General features: G+C 35.6%; 1 pseudogene; it reads left to right on the top strand.

Annotated features, from left to right (window-relative positions):
- Positions 6212–10334, top strand: part of LOC109824494 — a 30650-nt pseudogene continuing 26527 nt past the window's right edge.

Raw genomic sequence — 10334 nt, forward strand, 5'->3', positions numbered from 1 at the left:
TAAGGAATAATTTTGGAAAAAGAATATTGTTACTTATGATAGTATGACTGATCGTTGTAGAGCGTGACATTTCATGTACAAAACGACATCGATTTCTAGTTTACCGTATTATTATCTTAGAAAAATGTAAGTACAGATATTTTGCATGAGGAGTTTGGAATTCCAGTAGTGATGAAGTTCCTTACGTATGTATTCACGCTGTAGTATTTTGTTTATGCTTTTCATGTTTATTATAGTTCTCTTTTCTGCTACATAAACCCGCATAATCATGTTGAATATGCTATACTACATTCATGATTTGTTGATGTGTTGAGAACCTTAGTAGTTGATGACTTAGTGGCCTCGTGCGTCATGAACAAACTTAGTGGCATGTGTGAGTGTGTTGACTGGTTTAGGCGGTGAACCTGAGTTTCCAATGAGGATTATGGTTAACTTAGAAAAACGAGAAGAGTTGTGATGGGGAAGTCAGTGTTCATGTGATCGGATAAGATTGTTGATGTATCTTCCAGGCTCGCACCAGTGAATTCGTGTAGTCACTGGGGTTGGTTTGTTGGGCTAAAGTGAATTCGTGTAGTCACTTTAGTCAGTGAATTTGTGTAGTCACCCGAGTTCTGCTTGAGTTCGGACTCAATATTTAATTATCTACAATTTGAGACATATGGTATATACATGAGGGTTTCCTTGTTTGGATTATTTCGCTCGACGTACTACGTCTCTTGTTGTAGATTTTTAAGTATTAATTCCATCTATTGTATAACCTTGTTGCTTGGATGATTGTTCTGATCGCTAGCTGCATGTTTTTGTTACCTGAATGATTTACGGATTCTTATGATTATCATGTGGATTGCATGTTGATTTTGTTAGATTACCAGTTGCACGTTCTTTTGTTATTTCGGTTTTCGTATCGTTTTCCGCTTGTGTTTTCGGTCGTTCTATTTTCCTTGTGGGGTCGGGTCTTGCCGTGCGTCATGCACCTGACGTACACCTGTTTTCTCTGGTGTACGTCAGACTTAGGAGAAGAACAGGTTCAACAGGAGCCAGAAGATTCTCAGCAGGAGTGCCTTGTAGATGAAGCAGAAGAAGAAGCCGAAGTTTAGTTATTCCCTCTTGTTGTTCGATGATCTCAGTTTACTTTTGTAGCATTTCTTTTCTGCTTGGTCATTGTATTTTACATTTCTCCAGCACTCATTTGTTCAGATATGTATAAGGGTACGTTTGACCCATATTTTTATGTCTGGGATGATTTACCATTGATGATATGTCTATTCCTTATTCTGGGTTGTCTTTATATTCTTGCTATGTGTGATCGGGGACCTGTGACTTCGTATTGTACTTATTTCCAGACGCTTAGCGTATTAGATTGAGAAGACGGGGTCTAGCACTTATCTCTTCTCAGTTTAATACGTCGCGGGCTTGCTCGCGTCCCGATTCCCTGGTATTTTGGGAAGCGGGGCGTGACAACAAGAAATCAAGTTATAACATAAATCAGGAACATGCCTAACATCCTTCAAAGTAAACACAGAACCAGAGGAAAACCTAAGGCATACATCACCAGTTCCTAAAACATTATATTTCTTTTCATTTGCCATTGACACAAAGCCATTCTCTATTTTCTTATAGTTTGAAAACAAGTTTTTAAAACGAGTCATATGAAAAGTACAACCAGAGTCTACTAACCAATCTGATTTACACAAAGAATCAGATAACACAGGTACAACCAGAGTCTACTAACCAATCTGATTTACACAAAGAATCAGATAACACAGAGTTCAAATATGCATGATCACAAAGATTCTACTAACCAATCTGATTTACACAAAGAATCAGATAACACAGAGTTCAAATATGCATGATCACAAAGATTATTACTAATAAAAATTTTATCCATTTTGCCCTCACAGACAGCCATATTAGCATGATCATTTTACTAATTTTTCTTAGGCTTAGGACAATCTTTAATAAAGTGACCAGTTTCATGATAATTATATCATTTTTTTTACTTTAAACCTGGACTTAGATCTACCCCTTCCATTTTCAAATTTATTCCTACTTGATTCCCCATTACTAGCATTCTTTTGGTTATTAGACCTATTCTGAGATCTACCCCTCACATGCATAATCTCACCAGAATTTTTATTTCCCCCAGAATATTTTAAATCTAATTCCTTACTCTTAAGACCATTAACTACTATGTCAAGGGTAACCTCATCTCTATCATATTTAATAGCAGATTTCACATCACTATATGAGTCAGGAATAACATTTAGAAGGGCAATAGGAGTATAGTCGTATATATGTTTATCACCAGTTAACTTAATATCTAAAATAAGTTTTGTGAAAACATCTAGGTTCTCCTCAATATCCTTAGACATATCCAATCTAAATTTGAAAAAATTTTCAAGCAAAAATATTTTACTGGGCAAAGAGGTTTCAGTATAGAGTTCTTCAAGTTTATCCCAAAGGGTTTTAGCAGATTCCAAAATTCCAACTTTTCTAAGCACAAAGTCAGATAAGTTCAAATAAATTGTGGAACAAGCATTTTCGTTTATTTCAGCTCTTTTTTCTTCAGTGTCAGAAGTCAAATAGGTCTGACCAACAAGCCTAAATGACTTATGTTGAATTAAAATGTATTTTATTTTTTGTTTCCAAATGCTAAAATTAGATTTTTCGTTGAACAGAACCATACTATAATGATTAGCAGCATACATTCTTCACACAGGAAAAATAAGCAAGGGTATCACAACAACTAGCACGAGCAGAAAAAAGGAAATATTTTCCAGCAAATAAATAACTGTAGAGTTGGGTTTTCAGTCAATATACTTGAGCGAAATTCTAGGAGAGAGTTTCGACCTTACCCACACCACCGTACCCGTCACTGCCACGACCGTGAAGTGGTTCAACAGTACGAAACCCTAGACAGCGAGGATCTCTTCGTCCATCAGTCCTTGATCAAGTCTAATGGCTTCAGCAGGAGCTTCAGATCCGTGAAGAGGCTCTTCGAGCAGCGGTTCCAAAAGCTCGCCGGTGATGGTTTTGAACGGCAATGACTCACCGAGCTTTGATACCACTGTAGAGGATCGTCGTCGCTGTTTGGCTCAGAAGCCTGCTTAATCAGTCCGATCTTTTTCTCCAGTGCACCATCGAGAACACAAAGGGAAGATCGTTGATGGTCTTCTTCTTAATCACTCACAAAGAGGAAAAGGGAATCACACAAAGCGATGGACAAGAAGAGAGGATCTCATGAAGCTAGGGCACAAAGCAAAGGGGTTTTCTTCTCTCCTCTCTGCCTCTTCGTCATGCCAACAAAATAGCAACATTTACAATTATTAGTTTAAATCAAAGTTATTTGCAAAATCTCAAGAGATATAATAGTTGAGATTTGAGATCTCATAAGATAAGGATAAGATCTTTAGAGATAATTTAGATGAGTTCAAATCTGATAGCTATGAGAAAGAATCTCTATAAGATCCCACCTATATGCTCCCTTTGAAAAGGAACTTATCTCTGTGAAAAGAAATATAGAAGTCACAGACGTTCCTTTTATTTTCCTTAAAAAGATATGTCTCAGAGAGAGAAGATTAGAAAAGAAGGGTTAGAGGGCCATCATCTTCAATAATCTATGAAGGTCTAAAGAGTTAGAGGAGGTCCAAGGTGAATCAAATAGAGGCAGGAAATTTGGACTGCTTAAAAGTGAGATACCCGTAAAACTTATGTAAAAAATTACATAATCTATATGATATGATCCTGTCTTTTATTATTAATCTTGAGATTATTTTAGATTATTAAATTTGGAAAAAAGAAATATTAAATTTATATATTTCCTTTCACTAGCCAGGTAGATTTCTGTTGGTTTTGAGGTTTCTTGATATCAGTAGATGAGCCAATAGGTATGACATCAGATTTAGTGGTGGAGGAGATGGAAGAATAGATGAGCAGGCACTGGAGGAGTGAAGGTTATGAATGAGACGATTAAGAATAAGGTGTTACGGCTAGTTATTATTTCGTAGAATATTACTCTTACCTCTCAATTCCTCACGCTGGTATTAGATTCATTAAATTATAGTTTGAAATTCAGAGCATTAAGTTAATCTACTGGGGTGCTGTTTCTCAGTTTTTAGTTTTACTAGTATTCATCCCGTGCTAAGCACGGCATCCTTATAGATTATTTTTGTGCGCAATTTTTTTTCACAACATTTTTGTGGTTTGTTACGTGAAATTTATCTTATAATTATCTTATACTTTATAAACATGGTTTCATATGCTAATAATTAATTATTAACGATCAATGATTTGCTCTATGAAATATTCATATGCTTGTCGAAGTGGTTCATTTGCTTGTGGAAGTGATCAGTGCTATTGTTCGACATTATTCCGACTTGTATATCAATTCCAATTTCTTACCATCATTGAATTTCACATCCGTAAATTCTGACTATATCAACTATATATTTAGGGCATGACTGTATCAATTCCAGTATTTAGACACGTGCAAAGCACAATTTCTAAAAGATTTTCATAACTTGATTGTAGCCATTGATATTAACCAAGGGCTCTTTGTGATTTTATCCAATATGATTTGACTCAAATTAATTGTTGCGTGTAATAGTATTAAACAATGACTTGTATTAATAAAAAGAGATTCATAACTTGTAGATCCCGTATAAGGAAAAAATAACCAGGCAAAAACGCATAAATTCCCTTGGAAATCAACTATATATTAGAAGCGTGGAATTCAATACACCAAATTTGGGCAAAAGCATAATAAATAAAAAACAATATACATGTGGTTATGATAGTTTTATAATTACCATAACAACTTAAAATTTTGCATAAATAAAAAACAGCATAATAGATAGTAATAGAAATCATTAATTAAGAGAATAGCATGACTAATAAAAATACCATGACTAATAAAAATATTTTACTTCTCCTAACATAGCAGTGCATAAAAGATTTCTATTTAATTTTAAAAAAAATGTTTTGTTTTGTTTTCATGACATTTTGCAATTGACAGTGCTAGGGGATTAAATACACTAATTCAAGTAGCCAACCAACTCCAGCACTGTCCTAAAGAAATCAAGATTATTTAACTTAGGATGCAAAATATAGCTCAATGATAATCAACAGAAATGGCACAACAGTCCACACTCATCTTAAATACTAAACAGAAAATTGAAAAATGGTATTCAAACACAACAACGTCTATCATCACCCACGTTTTAATACGAATAAAAATAGCTCAATTGGTAGGCACTAACACAAAATAACAACCTAAAAAATCTTTTTGAGGAAGAAAAAAAAGATGAAAACAAAAAGGGGAATCTAACCTATAAAGTGAAGAGCCTGTCCTCAATCTGAAGCTCTTTGGTTAATAAATCAGCCCCAATCGTGGCTTTGTACTGGTTGCTGAACTTCTTATTCACATATCTTCGTGGCTTTGTACTGGTTGCTGAACTTCTTATTCACATATCTAAAATTACCGAATTAAGTCCAAATCACACGTAAAATAACTCCAAATATTACCGAATTAAGTCCAAATCACACGTAAAATAACTCCAAATCTCAGATCACATTAAAAAATACAGATTATTGAAATTCAAAGCTCATAAGAACTCAAGGATTCTGATTCATCAGCGACGTCTTCCGAGCCCTGAACACGATCAAACAAAAAGCCAATAAAAATTACAAAGAATTAGACGCAAAATATGAAATTCAAAAAAATAGAGTCGGGCCGATGTACGGAAACCCGCTGTCGCCGAGGATGATGACCTTGAGAAGCATACGCCTTTGAGACGCCATGGATTCGAATCGACTGGATGGATCCCTTGTGTGTGTGAGAGAGAGAGAGAGAGCACTAATTTTTGTTGGGAAGAAGAAAGAGGATTTTCGGTTCAGGTGGGAAGAAGAAAGAGGGACGGAAAAAAGGGAATTTGTGAGAGAGCAGTTGCCTTAGACGTGCGAGAACGTGGGTTAGTTATTCATTTAGTTTTTTTCATTCGTTATAATCTTTTATAATCTTAGGTTACTGATCATATTATCTGTTTTGTTGTTCTCCTTTAGTAACAAAGAAGTAGAAAAGAGACTTCCCAGCCATGAACAACAAATAAATAAACAATGCAAAAGCGCGCAGGATAATCTAAACCTCTAAGGGCCGAGACCCAATAAAGCACCAGGTCCGGCCCAAGTCGGTTTTCACCCTAGATATCTGCCAACACGATCTTAATCAAAATCCCCAACAAAAACACGGCAGACATCGGGAGAGTCTTCTTCGGTCAATCTCCTGGCCTTTTACTCCACAATAAACTGAAAAAAAAAAAAATTAATTAAACGATGAAGGACCCCTTTGAAGCAGCCTTGGAGGAGCAACAGCATCAAGAATCTCCACCTGAATCCCCAATCCCCGTCGACGACGAAGCCCCCTGCGACGCGATCGAGACGAAAAGAGGCTGACCCCGACGCGGGGCCTCGTCGCCGCGCAACGAAGCGGCAGTGCATCAATCAATCAGCGGCCGGCGGCAGCAAGAGCGCTCGGTGGCCCGGGAAGGGATAGGAGGAGAGGATGCGGAGTGGGTGAGGAGGAGGCAGAACGTCCCCTGACGTCCACGTGGGTCGCAAGATTCCCTCGGGGGCTGATCCTGATAAGATGAGCAAGATGCAGTACGCCCCCAAGATCTTATCTTTTTTAAATTCAACTTGTTTGAGTTACCGATTTTTGTTAACTACTTTGGCCCTATTTCTTCCATCAAGCTATTTTAGGGCATGCATTTGTTGTTCCTAAGTGGGATATGGGAGAGAGAGATAGTTTCTTGTTGATGCTTGGAGAGGCTTTGTGATGCTCTTGTGTTTAGTTTAAGTTTTTCATATACATCGGTTGGTAGCTCATAAACTGCTGGCACTGGTGCACTATGTTTTCTAGCAATTTTAGCCAGAAAAATGTGAAACAAAGTAGAGATTGGATATTTAGGAGGGAACAAGGGAAACCGAAGCACATAGTTGTTGTTATCATCGAGACATAATAAGAGTGTAAGCGTGAAGAAGAGGATACATTTAGGAAGGATCCTACCGTCGTTCAATTCAATACAACCTGAGATCTTCAAGTGTCTACTTTTGATTGCAAAGGCACTTTTTTTTCTCTAAGAAAAAAGGATGGGATTTCCACAGCCCTTCTATTCATTTAAGCACCTTAAGTTGATAACATAAACAACCTATACTCCCAAACCATAAGAGTACAACCTGCACTCCCAACTTTAAGAGTACAAGCTATACTTCATAGTCTATTACAAACACCACCACAGTAGCAAACCCGTATAAACTGTGCTGATTCTGATCCAAAAGGCTACATTACATACGAACCAAAGTGCTCATAACAAGCTTTTTACATCACAGCCAAGAGCAAATTTTCTAATATCTGTATTAGCCTTCTGTTCAGCATCAACTCGAACTCCAAGCCCAGACCCTTAGCTTCACCCAATCCTGTTCCACTCCTTGTCCCTGCTTCTTGTATTGATCCCCTACTAGTAGCTCTTCTTGCTTACATAAGACATAGTTTCCAAGTACCTGGAATGAAAACCTAACCAAGAAGATGAAAATCTATTAATCAGGTGTAATAACTCTAAAGAATGTTTCTTTCTCTTCTTTTCCTTTCTTTTCTTTTTTTTTTTTTTGAAAAATATATGAACTTCTTTCATACCACAACCACAAAAAAAAACTACATACTGTCACATACCACTTCAATCTGTTATTAACAGGAATATTAGTATTTCTCCATGGCCAAATATGATCAGTATCATTCCAAAAAATATAAGAAAAATTAAACTTAAATACTCCATAAAGAGGAAACATATCCGCATTTATGAAAAATGTGATTATGGTTCTCATCTTCGAATTCTCATAGAACACACAAATTATCGACTGTAATATTTTTCATTATCATTATCAGTCTATCTTTTGTGCTCTTAATCACCAATCATACTAACACTAACTTTTAAAGGGACAGGAAAATTTCAAATTTTATAACTCTCTAACCTTAAACCCCCATCAGACTGAATTCTATATAAAGATCAGACAATAAAAATGCCATTAGCTTCCCATCTTCAATATCTAACATCTCTGCCCTCATGAACATTAATTCCATTGACAAGATTCATAAGCTCTAAAAACCTTAAAACATTAGTACATTGTAATTGTCTCACATCACCTACTTTCAGCAATTAATTTCCCATTTCCTAAGACAAGAAACATCAGCGTAAAGTTTTTCAGCTAAAGCATATAAATCTGGAAAATTTGAAGCTAAATTAGTATTTCCACACTATTTATCTAAAAAAAAAAAGAGGCTGATATCCCTTTCCAACACACTGTAGTACACTTTAAGAAACAATCTAAGCCTTGACCAATATCTCTCCAAAAACTAGACACATTATGTTTTCTATGCACTAAATTTTCACCCATATAATAATTTTGGTTAATGATTTGTTTCCATAACACATCCTTTTTGAAATCCATACCAACAATCATTTACAAAGCAGGGCCCTATTCATAATTCTAAGATTTAAATTTCTTAAACCCCCATACTCTTTAGGTCTACACACATTCCCATGCAATTAAGTTGGAAGAGCCACTATTATTACTATCATCTTCTGACCAAAAAAACCTCTTTCCAAACTTATTAATTTTATCACACGACCACTTAGAAAATTAAAAAATGAACATCCAAAACAAAGGAATAGATGATAAAACCGAATTAATTAGCACTAATATACCTGCTCTAGATAAACATTTACATTTCCACACAGATAACCTCTTTTCAATCTTTTATATGAAATGAAGCTAAGCCTCTCTTCAAGTTATAAGGTCTCAAGGTACCACAAGATAAGCAATGGGAAAAGAACCCACTTGACAATTAAACATAGATGCAATTTGTTATTGAAGCTCCTCATTTTTTTTCAATTAAAATCATTGAGTTTTTATTAAAATTTATTTTCACACCTGAGACCATTTCAAAACCATACAACATCAAATTTTGGGCTATAATATGTTCTTTTTTATTTGTGCAAAAGGCTAATGTGTTGTCTGCATATTGCAGACAAAAGACTTTTTTCCTACTAGAATCAGCCCCTAATCCTTGAATTAAACTATTTGTTCCTTCCAAGATCATCATTCTGGTAAAGATATCAGACTCGAACACAAAGAGACGAGGAGATAAAAGATCTTGTCTTACTCCTCTTTTAGAATATATTTGCTTTTCAGGATTACCATTGAACAAAATAGCAGATTTCCCTCCTTATAATCACATTTGAACCCATTTAATCCTCTTAAAACCAAAATCCTTAGTTTTAAGCACATCCAAAATAAATCTGTAATCAACCATATCATGTGATTTTGCATAAGCAAGTTTCAACAAAATCCCCCTTTCTTTTTTGTACCCAAAACTATCATTTATTAATTATTGAGCTGCCACTACACCTTCTACTAACAACAAACAGGATTTATGAGATTTTATATATGACATTGAGTAAACTAATTGGTCTAAAGTCTCCTGCTTTAGTAGCATCCATCTTCTTAAGAATTAAGACCACATAGGCATAGTTAAATCTATTCATCTCTAACTTTCCTTCATAAAATTTAACAAAGACTTTCCACAAATAATTTTTTATAACATCGTAATATTCCTGAAAAAATAGAGGTAGAAAACAACCTAGAGCCTAGTCCCACTCATGTCAAAAATAATTTTCTTAATTTCACACAGACCAAAAGGACACTCCAAATCTTCATCTCCCTAGTTTGTCGGAAGAAATAATCTCACCTAGTCTATATCACATAGCCTATCAACCTGCATACTAAAAATTTTCGTATAATGTCTAAGAATTTATCAGCAATACCCTCCTCAGAGGAAATCTCTACATCATTCTCCTTAATTGTAGAAGTCATATTTTCCCTCTTTCCGTTTGCAACACTATGGAAATATTTACTATTATAGTATTATTATGGACAAATTTTTGAAAATAACCATTTTACAAAATTAATGAGCAAAATTGACCTTCTCAAAAAAAATTAAAAAAGCAAAATCAACCCTTTTCATCTCAACTCAGATGAAAATGATCGATTTTACTGCGTGATTTTTTCGAACTACACGGGACCACTAGTACCGTGTAGTTAAAGCATGCTAATCCAGGATTAACATGTCAAACCAAATGGACGGGACTAGTAGTCCTATCCATTTAGTATATACTTCTTACCCCGCACCCGTGACCCCCCTCCCCTCAAAAGAAATCTCGTGACCCCCTCTTCTCTAGCCCTAACCCTAAAATCTCCCCTCTTCCCCCCAGAACCCTAGC

This window comes from Asparagus officinalis, chromosome 1 (genome assembly GCF_001876935.1).
Source record: "Asparagus officinalis chromosome 1, Aspof.V1, whole genome shotgun sequence".
In the NCBI taxonomy this organism is placed as follows: Eukaryota; Viridiplantae; Streptophyta; class Magnoliopsida; order Asparagales; family Asparagaceae; genus Asparagus; species Asparagus officinalis.